Here is a 23,796-nt window from a genome sequence, read left to right as displayed (position 1 = left end):
GTAGAGTATGTAGATACTAAAAAGAATACCAAAATTTATAATTTTCACGAAAAAAGTGAATTTGAATATAATTATCTTTGTAATAGTGAAGGATCACAGTGTTTTCAGTAAAATATAATATTTTTGTAAACGACGTGTCAGCTTAAAGCGCGTGGATTCACATCTTCTATTTCTCTCATTCCTACGGCAGGCCGTGAATTATGCAATACGATTCAAGTGATACGATCACACGGACTTCCTACTGGTTAATTTAAGAACGACTTTCAAGTAAGCTGGTTAAATCAAATATAAAATTAATGGTTTATGCTTTATACTCAAACTCCCAATAAAATATGCAGGTACTAAAATAGATATTTATGAAAAATAATACTGAATCGCGATTCAAACTCGGGCTAGAAAATTGTGCTATCACGACAGTCGGGCATTTAGATAACGAGACTGTTTTGGTATCGGCCCGGCGCATCGAAATGAATGTTTATTTTTACTAAAAAAATCTCGTTGTAGGGTATTTTAGGCTTAAATACCTACAGCCTCAAATCATGTCGTTATAGTATAATACCGATTTTTACAATATGTGTGTAATCGTATGTAAGTGTTGTTTGCGTGAAATGTACCGATTTTTTAGGCCTTTGTTGGACTGTGTTGGTGATGTTAGTGTTATAGCTGTATACGTATTAGTGTCAATAGCTATGTCATATCTATCTAGTTAAGCAAATCGGCACTTAATACTTACAGACAGAATTGAATATCATTGGCAAATTATATCATTTGTTTTAAAATAAGGTATTATATTTAAAAACGTTAATATCCAATTAAACATTATAATTTGAAACCAAAAATAAAAAGGGATGGCATTCTAAATCTGCTTAAAGGCGGCACTTTGCCAAGGTATCTTACTAGTTATTATAAATATATACGTAACCATAAAAATGTTATACTTTTTTTACGTTATGGAGCTAAAATTCTTACGAGAAATACTCTGTAATTGATTTGTGCACAAGTAATCGCCTAGTATGTTTTTTTCGCTACTGCAATATGCATAGTTTGAGAATAAAATAAATATAGGCATGAAAAATAATAAGCACGGGTGCTATTTCCTTTGAGAATCTCTCGTTGTTCTGGCTTTTAACGTTTCCACGATGATGTAATCCGCCCGGGGCATAAAGTCGTATCTCGTCAACCATTCTCGCCCTGTCCACCTGAGCAATCCATTCAACAGAGTCTGCTGCCAGAGGTTCGCCACCTGGTGCAGCGTTCACATCAAGATCCGCTGTTGCCTGCTTCCGAATACCGATACAGACGATTTGAATACATTTAAATATAACAATGACGAAGGCGCCCGCGATGGACGAGTGTTAACATGTCTGCTTATGAAGTCAAGAGTATCGTGTTCGAATCTCTGATCAGGCAAATGTACATGTTGTTTAGCAATATGTGTTTGGAGCAAGACTATATAGCCTATAGATTAAATCAGGGGGGGCAAACTTTTTGGATGGAGGGCCAAATTCGAGAATTCAAAATGAGCGTCGGGCTGCAAGTAAAATACCATTTTTAGATATACACTGTTTATTATCACGAAAAATAAACATTACAAAAAAATGAATGAGAAGAATGAAACTGTTGTACTTTTTTAAACATTTTTTTAAAATTCAGGTGTTAATTTTGTAGTTGGTATTCTCAAAACTGCTTGTAAATGGGCATCGGAGATATTTGATCGTAAAGAATTTTTATTGAGGTTCATGATCGAAAATGTTTGTTCACATTTATATAGGTTGATCCAAAAATAACGATCATTTTTCTTGCATAATCTTTAAGTTGGTCGAATTTGTCTGAATTAAGGCCATTGTAAAATTTGGAGATTTCTTCACGACGATGCAATTCTCTTAAATCAGTGGCACACTGCAGATCAATAATCTCAATTTGTAGCTCTGTCGGTACACTATCAATATCTATTGAAAATGGATCGCGTACTCAATTCTCGTAAATCAGTGTCACACTGCAGATCAATAATCTCAAGTTGTAGCTCTGTCGGTACACTATCAATATCTATTGAAAATGGATCGCGTACTATTGCTAAACAAATTTTAATCTATTGTCAATATTTTTTAAAAAATATATAAAAAAGTTATTCGTAATCAGAAGTACAATTAATGATGGCGGGCCGCAAAAAAATACCCGGCGGGCCGCAGTTTGTGATAGAATGTATATGAGGCCATTTATACTGAAACATCGTTATTTGGACTATGTTGACGGAAAATTCACGATGACAAAACAGATCAATATAAACAGAAGCCGCCATCTTTAAATGTGGTACCATATATTATATTATTATTTGTTCTGTGACTGATTATGAATTCAAACGCCACAACACAACTTTGAGAAATCACCATCAAGTAGTGTACTAATACAAAAAGTTTATAAGTTTCCCTCTAAATCCAAAAAGTCCAAATTATTTCGTTTATTTATATTTTATTTTAATAACATAATAAGAAAATATTTTGCTATACGTACATAATTCAGAACACCCCTGATTAAATTGAATTCAAAATATTGAACAAACTAATATATTGTTACCGAAATATAATAATTACAACCAGAGTTTTTGATAATTCCACAACTTTCGAGATGTTGATTGACAAATGTTTTAGTTTTTAAAAAACGATATAAAATAATATATTAAGTTATCGTAAATTGTACAATTAACTAACTAACTCAACTCTATTTCAAAGTCACTAGGTACAGAATATTTACTGTTTTCCAATATAAATTATTGTTGACTAACAAAATCTATAAAATTAATAATAAAATTCATAAAGTTTCGGTTTGTAATTTTGAATTTTTTCGTTAACCATTTCCACGATAGGTACTTTAGTATAAAATATAGTACATATTATGCTTGTTTCGTTATAACTGAAATACTGCTGAACAAAATAATAGTGAAACTTGCACAGCATTTAGACTATGTTTCTGGTAATAAGTCACTTATCTCAATCTCAAAAGATTCCGAATATATCTACGACATAAAACTTTTTTAAAATAACGCACTTGCAACAATTCATCATGAATAGGTATTGGACATACATAAGTAGAGTGGTGAGACGACCGTTGTTGATCGCGCAGGCTTATTTGAACCTAATAATACAATTGAATCACGAGGAGATAAAGTGAGAGTAGCGGTAGAGTGGTGAGGTGTAGTGCGGATAGAGAGGCGCGTGCCTAAATCCGACCGTTGTCGTGATTTTAACATTTTAAATCTAATACCTAGATGTATTTTTATTTATTCCGTATGTCCGTATTTCCCGCGGAAGAAGTCTCCGACAATCGCTAGTTTACAACATTAATTTAGAGATTGGTTTTGCAAATTGACTTTAAATAAATTACTTAATTTAGTCTAATACTGTCAAAAATTACCCTACTTATATATTTTTGTTAAAAATGTTACTTCATTATTATTCTGAGTGTATTCACCGGACTTAAGAAAAGATATCTCTATATAAAAATATTGTATGCACCACACCAACATTATTGACGTATTAAAATTCCCATTAAAACGTTACAAACCATAAAACTTATTTAAAGCAATAAATATTCACGTAAACGTGCGTAATATATTTTAGTCACTATTCATACTAAGTAACTTGATTCACGTGTTCAATAGTAAAGTTGTACAAGCTTACGAGATAATAATATAGGTAATTTAAATCTTAGACAATACTACCGGACTTAAATTGTAATAGCATTATAATACTTAGTAATCTACAGATTACAAAGAATACATCCCAGGATGTATAAATTACGTTGTGTATTAAACGTTTCTAAATTTTAAGAACTGATTACATTATTAATACGTATTAAAATACCTCATGTATTTGATATTTAAATTATTACGATATTTATATTTAAAAAAAACTAAGAGGTGTGGCTGGCATTCGTGAGGTTTTATGAATGAAACGATCTTCGGTCATTGTACGATAGGCCAGAGTTTACTAACATCTCAGAGATGTCTTCTGTATTTAAATCCATCATACACGGAGAGTTTTATCATTCACAGTTAAAACTGTGTCATATGTTAGTTAAATTTTTCTTTATTAAATTCGTCTGATTTTATATAACTGTTGTAATAAAATATTAATCTTTATAAATTAATAATTAGCTGTTTTTGTAACTAGACAAAATCACTCTATTGATATGACGTAATTTTTGGTTCTGTAGCAATCATACCACTCAGCATTACAAGGTGACACACTTTAGTATGCATGTTTTGGTGTCAAAACAAAACAATGAAGCGGAAGTGATCATCAGCATTTCCTCAATCATAACTAGATCAGTAGGGTCTATTATGATTTGTTTAATTACGACAATGTATGAACTGCATTTGTATAAATAACAAAGACAATCCATAACTCATAACTTAGCGCACTACTCATCTCGAGTCCAGTCTCTCGGTTATATTGACAGTTCGGTACATCACCAGTTAATTCAATAATATAGTCAATATCATCAGTACATTCGTACCCGCGATTATAACATCACTCTTTTTTTTGTAACGATAAATAAACTCTTTACTTACAACATCCAAGCAAAAAAGACCTTCTCTCTACACTCACTCTATCATCCCCAAAGTTCTATCAAATAATTATACATATTATTTTATAGTGATTTGACACACACGTGATTTATTTTAATGTTCTCTTTTTGTAACCTAATAAAAAAATCATTATACCACAATAATGACAATGTGGGGATTAGACACTGAAAATTTGTAATAATATTCATTTAGAAATACGGGAGAAAATATGTATTTTTTTATTTTATTTGATATAAAACTACTGATTATTGAACTACTTTAAATACTCTAATATTATTAATGAGGCAAATAAAACGCCGACGTTAATAATTCACTGATACATCTTTCAAATAAATTCAAAAACTTCTGTCAACATTATGAAGCATTTTTAACACAAAATAAAACGCCACCCCTTAGACTATAGATACATCTAGACGCCACCCGTTGCATTGCTAAATGAAGCCGCGTGCCTTGCGTTTGGTTTGTGAGAGAGCGAACGCATTCGTCTAAAAATGTTCGAGACCATAGACCATTTCGCTAGTGCTCGCCCAAAGTGCTCGCACTAGACGCTCAGAATTAAAATATAATTTTCTATTTTTTTACGTTATATAGTATTTTTAAGCGGTCAAAATGCAACCATTAGATAAAGATATCTATAATTTAAGTTATTTTAAAGAAACACTGGGCCACTGATATTAAAATACATAATAAAATACAAATAAATTATCACGAACATGTATCAACTTACTTATGAAACGTAATACCATCTTCTTGCTTATCAGTACGGCTACCACATTTTAAGACAACACACAGAACCATGTTTTCTACTTAATTAACCAAAAATATTTACCACTGACTTTATGTTTAACACAAAAAATATCAATTTTAGCAACACGAGCTCGCAAGTTGTCGACGCTATGTGAAGCGTTTCGCCCCGATTTGATGGCAATACTTTTGGAAACTGGCTTGTAGCTAGTAGACCTTTTATCTTACTCTAGCACGTGTCGCAGAGATTGTAAGGGTGCCGAATACTTTCTCACTCGCACTCATGCATCGTTTTTGTTCAGGCCTTGCGCCACCCTTTGAGATTTTAAATATTATTCTGCTGTCAGCATTGTGCGACAATGGATACTCCCAGTTCAAAATATCAACCAATCACGGCCTCGCTTCCAAATATACACGTGATAATTATCTCAACCATCACTAGATTCAAAGTGAATATGTATATATTAAATTAAATGAAGAATGTAATATTTGTATGTCGTAGTACGTCTTCGTAGTAACTAATATCTGCCATGCGCTAAATAAAAATACAGTGACTTTAGTTTTAGTGAAATGAACACCCAAGTTTTAAACAACCCTTTTTCTTATATTTTGTAAAATTATTGGATTGTTTTGACATAATCTTTAGAGTCCAGTCCAGACAAACATTGTGTATTTAGTGAAATGTCAAAACAATCCAATAATGTTATATAATATAAGAGAAAAAGTAATTTAAAAATTTGGTTCTCATTTCACTAAAACAAAAAACTCTGTCTTTTTACTTTACAGGGCAGTAATTAATAAATCATGATAGATTTTTTTACTTTCATAGTTTCTCTGAGTTTGCATTAGCTCAATGCTATGTTACTGACTGACACTCCTACAGAATTGCATAAACTGGCATACTAAACGATATATTGATTAAAATTGGGCGTGCTTTGTGCTTGATTTTGGTTTATTTTAAATATTACTTTACCACGGACTTTGAATGACATCTAAGGTTAAATGATTATTACAACCTCATCTTGCTAAGGTCGCGCGACTTATATGACTCAAAATAAACAGCTACGACTTCTGGGTTTTCCTCAAATACTGGACTGGAGTATAGAGCCGATAGTTTTCACCATTTGTATAACATAGACAGTAGACGCGAAAGTTTTATCTTTTAAGGTGGTGGATGCATATTTATCTTCACGCCAAACCCGTAAGATAAAACTCGTTGTGTATGGCGGGTAAACGAAAAATTCACCTAACCCTCACTGTCACTCACCTTTTTAACGGCGTATAATAACTTTCTTCCTGCATTTTGCGCGTAAGACAAGTTTCAATTTACTTATTAATTACAGCTCGTGGATAATTATTATTTAACTACTCGTAAGTAATGAATATTTTAAACGAAATTTGAATGTGTAACATAACTCAAGTATGTCTTGTTTCGCTAAGCTCAATATTTAGATTTGAAATTAACTTAGTTATGTATCTTAAGCTATTCAATAAAGTATTTTTTTATTCAACGAAATATTTCAGAATGTAACATTCTTTTATTTAACATACATTGCTTGAAAACACTTCTGAAAAATACATAATCACTAGCATGGTCCCCACATCCTGAAGCGGGCCCCCAACATATCTTGCAATCTACATATCTACAAGTTAGAGTAAATTTGTGGTGCGTGCTTATCTCACTTAATTGGTCGACCTGCCACGCCGTGCCCACATGTTAGGGCCCTGTCAGACCCCCCCCCTTGTGGGGGTGATGACTACTAGAAAAATGATTATATGTAAATATTACACCTAGCAGGATTTGAACCTGCGCCCTGCGAACTATTAATCGATTAGGATACCACTATAATTACGCGAAATTTTCATAACGGCTATGCTTTTGAGGCGTTTCATTAAAATTAACATCTTGAGAGATACAGATACCAAGCTGTCGATAGACTCGATTATTAACTGAATTTGTAATAACATCTCAAATACATAGTTAACACCTTAATGAGTTGTATAGTTGTATAGACTCTAGAGTCATAACTTACATATTCCAAAAATCGAGTTTTGAGATAATCGCAAAAACCCACCAGAGCACTGTTTTTTGTAATTAGAAGAAAAGTATTGAACACCCTTGAATATTAATGAGTCAGTCGATTTACATTATTTTTTTTTAATATATTATATTATAATACTCCTAAGACTGCAGTATTCATTGAAATATGTGAGTTATGACACCAACAGTCAACAGTAATTTTTGAGAGCCAACTATTTTTTTATGTAGATTAAAATGCCTTTAGAATCACTTGATATATTTAACTAAAAAGTGACAAAATTGAAAACTGTGAGTTTTGACTCTAGGCGACTCAAATGTCCTTAAATAATTAGTAATTATATTGATAGCTTAATCGGTAAGCCCAGTGACGTCCCTAGACAAAATGCCGCCCCTGGGCATCGCCAAAATGACGCCCCATTTTTTATAAAGTATTTTGTATCACCCGTGCACTGTCGTTTCTCGTCACCATGGATGTCGAAGGGGAATGCAAGTAAACTAGACATCGCGAACTCGACAAAAAATTACAGTCCTGTTAAACCTTAATTATTTAATAATTAGGTTATATACCTAATACATTTTGTTTCCAACTAGTAAGCTGATTTTTTTAATGGAAAGATATTTTTGTCATTCATACGTTTAGGTAGCTATTACTATATCGTCTATGTTCTGGCAGAACACACTAACTGGAGAAAACTAGTTTTGAGTAATTTGACTTTGAAGCTGTTAAATGTTTGAAATGGTCTATCATGTAAGTTTATTAAGTAATCGTAAATAGGATGACTTTAAAATAAAGACTGTTTATCTATTAAGAGGGTTTCCAGGCGGTAAAGTTTGAAATAAGGAACATTTTGGTATAAATAACTCAATATATCATTTTTTCGAATTAGTGTCTTCTGCCAGAACAGTGACGATATATACCACATGATTCTCTTCAATTTGCCGCCCTTCGAGTAACTGCCGCCCTAAGCTACGCTGATTCTGCCTACCCCCACGGGACGTCACTGGGTAAACCTGAATGTCTGGAATAGATATGGCTCCAAATCTGGTATATTTTATTCCTAGAATTATTTTTAATGTGTATATTTGTGACATTGTTCAATTTATTTAATATGTTTAATAAATAATGATGTTTTTTTTTCTCATGTGTATTATATACTGAAAAACAAATTATATACATGACTGATTGTGTCTTTTTTGAAGCAAGGGTTAAACGTTTTGGCTTCGCAGCATAACCAACGTCAATCCAAAATGAAATCTACATAATAATACACTAGATGTATCTACTAATATATTATTGCTAACGGCCAGCAACTATCATAAAATGTATGTCTATGACTGTGTGTTAGCTGGCTCACCTGTTATCATTTTTTACTTCTCGCGATGAATGAATGGGCCTGTCTCGAGGATTAAACTAATGAATGACTCTTAGTGCCATGACATTTCAAAAGCGTCAGTGGTAAACTGTTGACATGCGAGTCGAGAATTTGTTCACAGTATTTTTAAAGATTGGAAAAGAACACGAATGCACTTTAGACATTAAATAATCACGTAGTTGTGCATAATACTTTGGTCACAGGGAGAATCAAGCTTAGTGTGAGAAGATATCAGAAACCAGAGATATTTCGCCGCATTTAACAGGGCACCTACAAAAATATGCTTATAACTACAGCCAAAACTGTGAAAACTTTTCCAGTTCTATTCTTCTTCTTATTGTGCTATCGCCTAGCGGAGGTCGGCCACCATCAAGGCGATCTTATCTTTGTCATCTGCTACCAAGAACAGTTCAGTGGAGCTGCACTCATACCAATCACGGAGGTTCTTAAGCCACGAAATGCGGCGCCGTCCTCTGCTACGCTTCCGATTGATCTCTCCTTGAATGACAAGTTGGGGAATTCTGTATTTTTGTCGCATGTTCTCATAATGTGGTCAAGGTACTGTAGTTTCCTGGTTTTGATACTACGTAGAACTTTTCGGTCCTTCCCCATTCGATTGAGAACTTCAATATTTGTCACCCGGTCAGTCCAAGGAATTTTGAGGATGCGTCTATACAGCCACATCTCGAAAGCTTCAAGTCTCCGTGACATCTCTTGGTTTAGCGTACATACTTCCATACCATAGAAAATAATTGAGAGCACATAACAACGTACCATACGCAGTCTCAGACCCAGGTGAAGATCTCGATTGCTAAGGAGGCGTCTTATTTTGAGAAAGGCGCTCCTTGCGATCTCAATTGTAGTTTTTATTTCCTGAGACTGGTCCCATTTCTCATTGACCCATGTGCCTAAATATTTATAATGGGTCACACGTTCGATTGGTTGACAAAATTTGTGTTGGTGTCTGGTGTCGCTATTTTTGATACTAGTAATAGTTTTGTTTTCTTGAGGTTCATTTTTAAACCATAAGAATTACTGACCTCATTAACCTTTTCTACCAGTTGATGTAAACTCTTTAAACTATCAGCAATCAACACAGTATCATCGGCATATCGTATATTGTTAATATGTTTATTAATTGTTAACCATAATACCCACCGATTCACCTTGTAAGGCTTCCTTGAAAATAGCTTCTGAGTACATGTTATTAAAACGTCAAAATAAATCGTTACTGTGATGGCAGACAGTTATAAATGCTGTTTTTTCACTTTTTTAGTTTTCTTCAATAATATGTTCCAAATTGTACATTCTTTGATGTGCCAAAATATTAGAGCTGCAACTTTATTAGCCATAAAGTTGCGTTAAAAGATATCTGCTTCTGACCAACTGTGAAAAAAGTGATATGGCAAAAATATATCTGCTTAAAATGCAAGATAAATGAAACTTCAATCCTTTTAAAATAAATGATTTGAGGTTTGTGTTATAATTTTAATTCCGATTATTTTGTTTTTATTAAAAAGGTTTACTAGATATGATATTTTAAGAGTAATTCTACCAAACGGTCCAACCAAATTGACTAACATTTTTTAAGTCCAACTTTTTATCGCGCATTAATATGAACACGTAGAAATAAGTGTTCACATAGCTGTTTTGAACAATATCAAGCATTTAATATCGGTTTGTCCAGCACACTGTTAAAATATAGTGATTACTTCAATTTATTAACTTTGCCACATTAGTATCATAGTACCTTGGTTTAGTTTTGTCAGTAAAGAAATATTGAATTCAGGTTTAACCAAGGCTTGCGATTAAAGCAGATTTAAGCTATATTTTAAATTTAACATCCCAAGCTGCCACTAGCATCAATGAAATTCGCTTGTTAAATTACATACTATTAGGTTTATTTTTAATATGAATTATTGCACAGACAGAAGAAACAGAATACAAAACACAATGACATTAATATGGACGAAGCATCTGGGAAAAAAATGACACTCACTTTTTTGTCGGGTCTGCCGAATGGCATAATCTGTTCTAACGCCATCACAATAAAGGTGATATTGCTGTGAAATTACCGATGATTTTTGTCAGGTCTGCCGAATGCCATGATTCATATTTTAATATCAATATCGCTCGCTCAAGTGAACATTGATACTAGAAACACTGTTCTAACGCCATTACAATAAAGGTGATATTGCTATAAATTCCCGATGCGTGATATCGCATAATGGAAATTGCGAAATTTTGTCACGTGACGTCTACCTATACAATATGTGCGAATATCGCTATGCGCGAATTTACTTGCTAACTACTGTACTGAGTGGGTTGTCCATTAATAATGTCATTGACAAAACATCATATTCAATATAATTTACTAATAATTTACATTTGTAAATATTTTAAATAAGTACCTAACTTAAAACACAAACCAGTCGCGCACACATAAAAATGGTTTAGGGGGAGGTTCATTTTGAAAAAAGAACCTCATATTTTTTTATAGTTCTAAAAGGCAAAGGGAGGGGGTGGGCTTAAAAAGTGTAGCAAGTGACACTTCCTTTCGCACTTACCCCGCCTACAACTTTTTGACGCTTCAATCGCCGATCCTCGCACTTTTCCATGTATATTCCCTATACCCAGATACTCCATACTTTGAGTCTGGCTATAAACACTTATAGACACCAACGATGGCTGCGCGACTTAAGCGTCGGTCTGCAGCGTCGCAGGTCCCAAGTTTAAATCATGGGTCTGGACCCGAACCCGCCCCCCCATCTGTATACGTGCCCACATTTAAGAGATATATTTTTAATTCATAGATTTTACAGTTTAAGAAATGTTATAAAATATGAATTCGATAAATTCATTTATTTTAATATACAAATATGTTTTCTAAAATTAGTAGAAAGTCACATTGGGTGTTTAAACCTTAAAATTGGCAGTTAACGTAATACAGTGCAATTAATTGACGGGTCATCAGCAATGTTCTCCGTAAGTTCTGCGCGCGCACACCTACCAAAATGTATCCGCACACATGTTTTCATACCCCGCACAGTCCTCACACAGAAAGAAAGTTTCCTTTCCCAGATTTTAGTTTTGCTCGAATGCATTGATCCAGATCAATTTGATTGTATTTCAGTTATACTGGATATTTGTGGAACCTTTCAGGCATCAAGCGCTGAATGTGAGCGAGAATTTAGTTTGATGAACGCGTTAGTTGTTAGTGTTATTATTATATAAAATAACTGAAATTAACAAATACCTTAAAAATATAAGTTTTAATTAAAAATTTGTTTGTGTGTTTGTGGGGGGGGGGGTGAAAATTTACCGCACGGGGTGACACCAGCCCTAGTTACGCCACTGCTCAGATCCGCACACACAATAGAAAATTTAGAGAGAACTTTGGCTATCAGATATGAATGTAGGTCCTGGAAAAACGTAGGTTACGTGACAATAGACATCCATTGGTTTGAAGGAAATTTATTATTATAAAGCTTTAAAAGTTATGCCAAAATTGGAATTAACGACTTTTGAAACTATACGATTCAAGATTCGAGTACTGTAAAATTTGTATCATAAATAATTACAAGATAAAAAGAACTTTTTATATTACACGTTTTTAAATTTTCTGTTGAATCATATAAACTTGACAATTCTATGTATTAATAAATACTTTTTTTTTGTACTTGATAGAAATACTGAATAAATTTAATATATAATACTGAAATATCATTTTGACATTTCATATAGATTTCCATAGTAACGGACGTATATATTAATAATTAATTTGCTAGGACCCCCTTAACAACCAATAATAGTGTTTTACTTTTTACGAATTTTTTCCGAAATGACTTTCCATACAAAACCGAATTAACTGAAAATGAATTAAATTCTACTTAAAGATAGCTAAAAGTATTAAAAGAATACATTGCCATCGTGTTCTGATATAATCTAAAAGTTTCAAATGTCTAGCTAGTCGGGAAGTTAGTTAAAATTCGATTGCAAGATTTGTATTGGACAAACAAGAAAAAATTTGTACTTGACAAACAAGAATACGAGCTAATAAAAACGTGGTAAAATAGTCACACGTAATCGAAACCCGCTGACATTTGGCTGCCACAGTAAAAGGCGCTTCAAACCTTAAAAAGCCCAGCGTGATTTTTACTTCGATTATATTCGTTTAATATTATTTACAGAAGATAAACACACAATAGCGAAGCCTCTTTGTAGGCTTTCAATTAGACTATCAGAGTAATTATTTACGGGCTACGGCATAAAGAACACCTGAGGTGTAAAAAACACTATAAAAACCTGTCGGATTGACCATAAAAATTCCCGTATTTAAACCATGTTTTTTTAATTTCTCGGCATGCTGTCGGTTATGGCCATACTAATATGTAAATAAGCATTTTCTTTCAAGTAAACACCGAAGCACTTTTTTAATACGTGATTAGGAATAAATATGCATTCCTGAAACTTTCACAAATTATTGTCACTTGCTGTTTAGTTTCGTCTTTTTGAATAGACACCCGTGGTGTACATGAGTCCGGCATTATTATTAATTTTTATGCATACCACTATTTTCTATAATATTTAAAGTTCATTAAATTTATTTACAAATCTACATTATAATGCATTCAACTATTTTGAAGAATTTTGAAAGTCTAATAATTTTTACAATTATTATTCATGTGCATAGTAAAAATATAACCACAGTCTAAGTGACAATATGTACTATAATATTATATTGATGTACTCATAATCCAATGCATAAGGCAATGGCTTGTTATCCAGGAGTTTCGGGTTCAATTCCAAGTGAGGTCACAACAATATATCTATGAGATTTTTTCAAATTTAATTATGACATAATATTATTATTTCACTTCTGCAATTTGAAAGTTTTACATGCCCTATAAAATCAGGCATAATATTAATTTCTTTGTGCTTTATGGTGCATGTTCATCGTATCGGATAATTATTTTTTTTCTAGCGTACATAATCCATTTTAAACTCTAAATAGGTACCTAAATTATCAACTTTTGGCAGCAACCTCACGATATGTTTCATTTTCGTTGGACACTCACAAATTAAAAATCCTGCTTAAAAAAATGTATTGTATTGGCGTATAGCCTATCTCAAGTATATTTATTAATCTATTCTCTGGTATATACCTATTATAATTTAAATACTTAATTAAAGATATTCTTATTTATTAAAATACCAATTAAATCGATGAAAAATATTTTAATTTCATTCTTGCCAAAATTGTTTGACATAAATTCAGTATCAACAGTTTTAATTGCTTAAAAACGTTAAAAACTTTATCAAACAGCTCTCAATACTGACTGCCATATCACAAAACGTTATACGTGTAACGATTTGCATAATATCATTTCATTCCGTATAAATATTTATTTTCCATTTATCTCGCGACTTTTTTTCGGATTCCTTGCGACCCGATACGAATGTCTTCTGTCACAGCAGCAACTCGTTGCGATGACGTCCAGGATAAAATTTCTGGCGTTTCAGCCTCATTATAAAATATGTCAATTGATTCAATATTTTATGCAAACATAATATCAGACGTATCACTAATTATTGCAACGTTCCAAAACATTATCAAGGTGAATTGTCGCGAACGTCAACAATATCAACTGCCACTTGCTCCAAGATTTAAAAGTTTTTTTAATAAACAGATAATACCTACAATAAATAAAGGAAGTAAGACAAAGTTTTAAAAATATGTAGGTACAACCTTTTTATACACTCAATACCTAAGTACTTAATTGCTTAAAATTAATTAAGTATTCGAATTAGAAAAAATGTGATTTTTTACCACCATCTTGTTATTATATCTGCCTCAATTCCTAGAAGTCCAATGCGTAAGACGCCGAACTGACATCCGGGGGCTCCTGATTCGATTCCCGGTGAAATCACAATATAACATGCATTTGCTTTTCTTAAAGCCTGGGTGTTTGCGATTGTTTCAATTCTATTACTACACCATTGTCATTAAGCCTCATGGCGTGTTGCAGTGCTAAAATTAAGTATATTTTATAGATAATTCTAGTTTTTACCACCATATTGGTATTTTATGGGCTTCCAATTGCAAAATTTTAAGTTTTATTTAGCACCATAAAATATACTAAATATTTCAACATGCGGCTATTATATAAAATTCCTTTTTTCTCCACCATTTTGGAATTTAGGCGGTCATGGATTCAGTCAATATCTTAAAATGATCTTCAGGATAATTTATGTCTATTCATCATATCTAAGCTTATAACTTTCATACACACTGGAATATTATGGAACTATTTGAATGTGCGAAATGGTGCAAATGTGTAAATATGTATATATACCTAACAGTAGCGTGCGGTGTCTTTTGAGATTGGGTACGCTCTTCAAAAGCATATGCCTATATTGAAATTACTAGGGATATTTTTAGATATATATCTAGCATGTTTTGTCATGTCAGATAATCAAATTTCGAAACACATTATTTCTAATGAATACCTAATAAATTATGACAATTTTTTAAAACAAATGAATGTGTTAGTGGTGTCATTAGTTCTTAATGAAATTATACATTAACAACGCTTTAATAAAATAGTGGGGAACTGTTTGAAAATATACACCAACTAGCAAGTCACATACCACAGTATATTTTGCTCTTATTAGAGCAGTATCGGACATGTAGATTGATTATTTCTCGGATTCGTGGATACCTATATTAGGTATCAGGATTATCTTGGAATAATTAAGGCGTGCGCCGCATCCACAGCATCTATGTACCGCACGCCACTGATTCCTAACTAGTTTTATAATATAATATATTGTTGGTTTTTTGATCGAACCCCAGAGATCAAATGGATAGGTAGACTATTTTCACATTAACGCCTGTTTTTTTAGATAAATGTGTCCATGACAAATGGATAAGATTTAACAATATGTTGAAATCATTGTTATCCGATGCACTTTCATGATATTGGAAATATTCTTTTAAATCAGCCAGAGGCTTTTTTATGTGTGCGATAATGCTAATTATTTTTTAATGAGCGGTTTGTTTCCACGAAAAGGTTAAATAATAACCAATAATTACAATTGTAAATAGATGCATTTTAACACATTCATAAGCAACAAAATGCATTTTGGTTATTAAACCACTATCCACTGATTGATTTATTTGTTTTTTTAGTTTTGTAAGTCATTAATTAATATGCGCATGAATAATGGCACACCTGGCGGGGAAAAGACAACCTCTCTCAATTGTTTTGCTTTCCTCATTGCGACAAGAATAACCACTTTATGTCATTGTGAATTTTCTGCTACTATGAAATATATTGCAACAAAATAAACATTGCCAATTTTATAGCACTTTTTAGTTTTATGTAAACTTTTACTCTTTGGGGCATTTTTGGGGTTTTACAATGAATCACAGTAACCTAAGTAGGTACAAAAAATAAGTATAAAATTTTGAAATGCTTTGTATTAATATCAAATTTAATTTCGGTATGATCATAAACTTGGTTTGATATAAATAGAAAGAATTTTTTTGGTGTGTTTTTTTAAATAGGTACTTAAAAATATAGAAACACTTAAAACTATGAATGTATCAAAGATATTTTTTGCAGAAGGTTGGAGCAGACCCTTTGTTGACTTGCTCCGTTCCAGCTCTGCTCCGGGACCTAATTTTTGCTTCAGCTCCGCTTCAGGGTCTGCTCCGCTCCATGTACAAAGTTTTAATAATCGTCATTTGTTAACTAAATGTTAATAATGAACATGACCACAAAATAATATGTAATAATAAGATGGAATCCTGGAACAAAATCACGTCATGTTGTAACGTTTTTTAATGGTTAGTTAAAGTTAATATAGGTAATACTGTAAAATCTAAATTCTAAAAAAAAAATGTTTCAAATTGCAAACATCATATTTTTTCAATAGGTGCATCTGGTAGGTGGAGTATTATTCCAGATAAGCCCAGTTTCGGTAATGCTATTTGCATATTTATTGGCGACACAAAGCTCTATCATGTAGGTACACAGTAGCCGTTTACAAAATAAAGTTCACGTCATAGTCTATAAATGGAAATATTAAGCTAGAAACACAAAAGAGTATTATTACTTGTTATTCCTTTGGAACTGTAAACAAAAACAATAATATTTTTAGGCAACCCTGACCTAGAGCTGTTATGTTTTTTTATTAATAAAACATTTTTAAATGTGAATTATCTAACAAAAATATCTTCGTATTTTTTTTTTGCTATTGTCTCAAATGGGGTTTAATGAATCTCCCGTTTAATGAATCAATGCTATTGTCATTCGTTTATAAATATAAATTATCTTATATAATAAATATATAATAAGTATAAATCATAAACGAATCATTAACTTTCGGATAATGAGACCTTTTTGTTTGAGGATTTAATTAAATGGGTTTTTCAAAATTACGTGTTTTAATTTTGTTAAATTTAATATTATACGAATATTATGTATTTCAAAATTTAATTCAACAGAATAATTATTAATGCTATGTGTTCAATTTTACTCGGCTAGGTATATTTCGATACCATTTTCCTACACTTAATTAGTTCACACATTCTTTGTTACCAATACATTTCATTTCATAAATAACTAAAACAATAGATATAAACTATATACTTAATTTGGATTAACTTTGTTTAATAATTTAACATGCATTGGTTAAAATAATATGGCAACTGTAAACAATAGATATAAACTATATACTTAATTTGGATTAACTTTGTTTAATAATTTAACATGCATTGGTTAAAATAATATGGCAACTGTAAACAATAGATATAAACTATATACTTAATTTGGATTAACTTTGTTTAATAATTTAACATGCATTGGTTAAAATAATATGGCAACTGTAACTTTACGAGTGACGATAAGATAATGAAGTGGACCAAGCAGCCTCTCATCACGCTGAGAGTGAAGAGGCGACGTTTGACCTGACTCACTCTGGTAATGCGGGTACTTCATGATAATTTCATCATGCCTTGCTTCATTCTTCAAAACTACTGGATTTCAGCCTGGATGTCGTTTAATACTATCAGCATAAATATAAAGAAGCTACAAAGTGCTGGAAAGATGCACGAAGATACTTGGAGATGCGGTGTCCATTTACTCCAACGAGTCTATTCTGTACAAAACGCGACTATCGACCGCTAACGTGCTAACGTGATAATGTGTTAGTATTTATTACATACATTTTATATTGAAATATTATAATTGTAATTGTATTGTGATCAGTTAATCAGTCGAAACTGTCTCTCTCCCTCGCTCTCTCTCTATCGCTCATGCTCTAAATTTTAGCACAGGCAGGGGGCATGACGTTAAAATATAGCGTTTATTGCAACAATTCATCATCATCATCATCAGCCGGGGTCAATCCACTGCTGGATGAAGGCCTCCCCAAGCTTTCTCCAACTCTCTCGGTCCTGTGTCGTTCGCTGCCACGTATTTCCGCCGAACTTTACCAGTTCGTCAATCAGTGGCTTTTAGGGTGACCCTGTGGCCATTTCGTACCCCTTGGGTACCATTGGATGACGGCATTTGTCCAGCGGCCATCCTTTCGGCGAGCAATGTACCCCGTCCATCTCTATTTCAGCTGTTTGGCAACGTCTATTACATCGCGTACTCTTGTCTGCTTCCTAACCCATTCGTTTCTCTTACGGTCCTTTCGCGTGATGCTCAACATGCACCTCTCCATGCCTCGCTGTGTGACTCTTAGCCTTTGAACATCTCTCGTGTTGAGGGTCCACGTCTCGCAGCCATACGTGAGCACTGGTAGCACACATTGGTTGAACACCCTACGCTTAAGACATAATGGTAGGTCACTCTTGAAGATACTATTCAGACGTCCGAAAGCACTCCATCCCAGCTTTGGTTTTCGAGCAATTTCATCGTGCATGCTTCCGTATATGGACACCTGCTGTCCGAGATAGACGTAGCTGCTGACTTGCTCGAGTTGGGTGCCAGAAATACAGATAATCGCAGGGTCCGATAAACAGTTCCTCATCACTTTTGTCTTTGAGATATTTACTCTAACTAAAAACAAGGAAAATGGCATTGTTTTAACATTTTCCCCCGGAAACCAATCGAATAACATCACTATTCTAGTTTCATAATCATAAATCAAATCCTCATAATATTTTTCCGTGTTAAAGAAGAAAGAATCCTAATTAATTATACTGTCATTTATGTGATCGAATCCCATTATAATATTTAGAAAAGAGAAAAGTGGGTATATTAATTCTTACTATTAGAATTGTTGACAGCTGTTTCGAGACACGAGATGAGGGTTATTATCATTATTAACACCTATATTTTTTTACTCAAAATAATACAGAACTTATAAAATCGATATATCTGCTTGATTTCTACCTGATGATAAAACTCGAAGTATAATGACTGTTAAAAAATGAAGAAAAGATTTGACTTTTTTTTCTTCTTCGCCAGTGCCCTTGTAAACTTACTACCTACCTAATGTACTTCCTCCACCCACCATTGTTCTACAACTTTCTCATGTTTTCAGTATGAAATACTCCCAAATGCTTTAATTGGTCTTGATACTATCATTAACCCATAGGGCATACCAGTGGCAAAGGGTGACTTTTGGAAAGAGGTAGGCTGTGGAGATCTGAGAAAAAGAGCACACTTGTCAGACACACTTACGATAAATAAGAAGATAATACGATATTACTACTAATGAATAGGTACACACTAATGACAATGACACACTAATCCAATGAAACTTCAAAAACTCACTGACGACACAAAATTGAGCGATGAGTTTAAATTACATATTTTTCAAAACATTTATACACATCAAAAATCATTAAGATAAAATTTCTTTTTATTTTTAAAAACAATCTATATTTATTAATTTTCGATTAAATGCCATAGAAATTATTTTTTTAAATTATCTAATTATTAATTATTTTGGACAAAGTGCAGTAACGACAACAATATTATGCGCGAAGGTTTTAGGCTTTGCGATAAGAGCCTACCATATTTCATACAATTCGATAGACGGACTGAGGTAACGTCACGTAAAGTCCATACGAAATAAAATCACAATTCCTTCTCAAATAATCCAACGTTTATTTACGTCAAGGTAGATGGCGCGATGTGTTATATTTTTTTAAACCTTTGCAGACTGTTTTGTAATCTGTGTAATACATTCCTACATATTCGACATCTCTCGTTGGCAAATTAAATTATTTTTGGGAATATGAAATAAACAAGTGATTATATAAATATGTCAATATGCAATTAAAAAAGGTTTTAAGTAATTGCCTAAATATGTTAGGTATGCATCATGAGTAAAGACAGAAAAACAAAAAAATCTATAGATATCAATGGTGAATATGTTACGTGATCAAACAATTTGCTAAAATCCTTAAATAACAATGGGTCGAACACAAGGGTAGTAAAAAAGATGGCTGCTTGGCGAATACGGTAACCCAGTGGTACCAAAAGGGCATAATACGACTGAAAGACTGCCATAAAGTACGCTGATTTGATGAGTCACGGCATGATAAAGAAACTGATATTCGGAAAGCAGGACGGCAAGTAAACGCCTGATTGATCTCATATAAGATAGGATGATAGTGTCGAATTGGATTTAAATGACTTAGGCTTTCTAAGCTGAAACGGCTTTAGACAGACTTGAATTGGGGCAAATATTGAAATTGGTCAAGTCCCGCATGAAGTGCTAGAAGGAATAAGAACGTACAAATGATTCCATCCACGTGAAATACGGAAAATGCGCGTGAAATAAAATAATAGACAGATACATAATGAAGAAATAGAGTGAATATAATGTATCCACTTATATAGTAAATAGACAACGGTTGGATCTAGACTCGTGCCCATCTTACCACTCCACAGCTGCTACCTGACCACTTTAACTACTCGCGTTGAATAATTTTTCTAAGTGCGTTATTATTGAGTGGTTTTATACCGTTACTATGGAGACTTTTCAGATATGTATCAACGATGATACTATAAATAGCTCTACTAAATTGATGTTAATAATGATTATTCATATTATATATAATATAAATATAGATTAGTCTATGAGATGTGCAAGTTTCATCCATATTGGTCCAGTAGTAACGGACAGAAAAAAACAGACATAAATTTAATACAACCATAATATTGTGAGTTTTAGATCGTGTAAATAGTCAAAGCGTAATTTTATTTGTTAGTATAGAAATGTAAAAAACGCGTTATCAACGAATCATCACTAGCTGATTCGAACGCAGTTTTTAAATAATATTTTTTAAAAACACATTAAATTTCTTAGTACATAATAGTTAAATGTCATTAATTTCATCAATTAACAGTTAAGTCAAATATAGTGAAGCCATTATTAATGTATTATTATTATTATTTGTGCAACATTTTTCATTGAGCAAATCGTTATGAATGGACAAAATTATATGCCTAGCGCGCGTATCCATCATCAATATGCAAATTGAAAATATTCATTCATTAAAACGGTCTTACATAATTTCGAATCGATTCCAACCAGTTACAACGGAACTTGGCTCGGAATATTTTTACATCATTATGCGATTTTTTTTAAATAATATATTATATATCTAGGAATACTTAGCCACAGAGGTGAATTATTTATTTCCTTAAGGGGGGACATGCTCGTCGAAGGTCAAAATTGAGTTTTTATTGTATTTTCAAACCATGATCCTGGACACTCCTTAAACGTTGTAGATAATCTATTTATATAATTTTGAAGCCTTATTATCCTTTATAGTTATTTTAAACATTTGATGACTGCATGAAGTATTTTTGTTACATAAAATAGTATTCTTTTAAACCTCTCGCTCTAATGTTTTAGAATATAGTCATATTTCGGTACATAACTGTGCAGTGGTGTTAAGATTTTTTACATTTATTAATTTTTAAACGCATTTATAAAACCATTAGCATAATTTATTATGAGATAATTTTTGTAAAATATTCACGATAAAAAATTATATTGATAATCTCTGTGATCCCAAATTTGACAAGAATTAGGCATTTTATTATTAAAAAAATCGGCAAGATTAACACATTTGAAGATGATTCTAAAGATATTTATTATAAGCTATGTCTTTGACCATTCAAGTGTGATAAACATCTTATGAATAATGATTGCTTTATAATAATTATTGACCTAAGAATAAGGTAGTGTTTTTTTGAAATACGCCATTTCTTTTGTCATTCCCCAGTGGTTAAGCTACAACATACGGCCGTAGCCATAAATTGACAAACTATAATTGAAGTAAAGAGTAAAATGATATTGACGCGCGTGTTTGAACATGTACCGTTTAAAAAAAAATAAAAATAAATTCGGTTAGGTACATGTTCAAACACGCGCGTTAACATAATTTTACTCCCTACTTTAATTATAGTTTGTCATTTTATGGCTACGGCCGTATGTTGTAGCTTAACCACTAGGGAATGACAAAAGAAATGGCGTATTTCAAAAAAACACTACCTTATTCTTAGGTCAATAATTATTATAAAGCAATCATTATTCATAATATTTTTATCACACTTGAATGGTCAAAAACATAGCTTATAATAAATATCTTTAGAATCATCTTCAAATGTGTTAATCTTGCCGATTTTTTGAATAATAAAATGCCTAATTTTTGTCAAATTTGGGATCACAGAGATTATCAAAATAATTTTTTATCGTGAATATTTTACAAAAATTATCTCGTAATAAATTATACTAATGGTTTTATAAATGCGTTTAAAAATTAATAAATGTAAAAAATCTTAACACCACTGCACAGTTCTGTACCGAAATATGACTATATTCTAAAACATTAGAGCGAGAGGTTTAAAAGAATACTATTTTATGTAACAAAAATACTTCATGCAGTCATCAAATGTTTAAAATAACTATAAAGGATAATAAGGCTTCAAAATTATATAAATAGATTATCTACAACGTTTAAGGAGTGTCCAGGATCATGGTTTGAAAATACAATAAAAACTCAATTTTGACCTTCGACGAGCATGTCCCCCCTTAATTACAGCGTACGTAGGTATATACTATTCCAAAGACTGTCTCTAGAAGGACTAGAAGAATATGCGGTGACAGCTCAAAAACCAAATGGCTGTTTTAATTTTAAAAATATTTTAATTGCAATTTAAAACCATTATAATTAGTAGACATGGCAAAAGAACGTCTACGTTATGATATTTTATCATAATAATGGGAGATAGATTTTTATATTACTTATATGGTCGTATATATTCACATATTGACAAATATATTATATGATCTTATCTGCAAATATCAATATTCTAGAAAATCGCCAATTTAAAGTTATAATGTGAATGAAAAAATCAGTTTTCAAACAACCTTAATCTTTTTGTAAATGTTTATCAAATGGCTATTTGTATCCATACTTGAATACTTGAATCTCCGCCGTCTTATGAGTTTAAGACGTGGTGCGTGGCTGTAAATTTATTGATGTTGCAATGGTATGGTTAATTCCATATGGACACAACTATTTATCCAACTGGAAGTGATTTAACGATATGTTGATATACTTTCAGTTATTAAAATGCTATTGAATTCTAGCGTGGTGCACAAAAACAAAAAGATTTTTGCAGTTACAGCCCAAAGGCAGTATGTTAATTACTTAACCCATTGGAAACAATTATCGACGACAATTTGATCTTTTTCATTTCATATTTTTTATAAAAGTCAGAATTTTCTTTAAATAAATATTTAAACTATCATTAGATAAAACTTAATAAACGAAATTTTAATAATAAATATGACTATGAAATAGTAATAACGTAAAATAAAGTATTTTTTTTAATGTAAGTTTATCTTTGACTTTAATTAAAAAATATTGTTTTTTATAATGTTTTTGCAACGCATTTTTTAATTATTTTAATTTTAAGTACTTTAAAATGTAAATTATCAAAAAATACCTCAAATTGCAAACTTCGTATGTTTCCGCTAGATACATCTGGTGGGTGAAGTATTCATTC

Source organism: Rhyacophila brunnea, unplaced genomic scaffold (genome assembly GCF_057557595.1).
Source record: "Rhyacophila brunnea isolate RB1 unplaced genomic scaffold, BYU_Rbru_1.0 scaffold_14, whole genome shotgun sequence".
Taxonomy (NCBI): domain Eukaryota; kingdom Metazoa; phylum Arthropoda; class Insecta; order Trichoptera; family Rhyacophilidae; genus Rhyacophila; species Rhyacophila brunnea.
The sequence above is the reverse complement of the archived record's forward strand: the minus strand, read 5'-3'. Positions refer to the sequence as shown.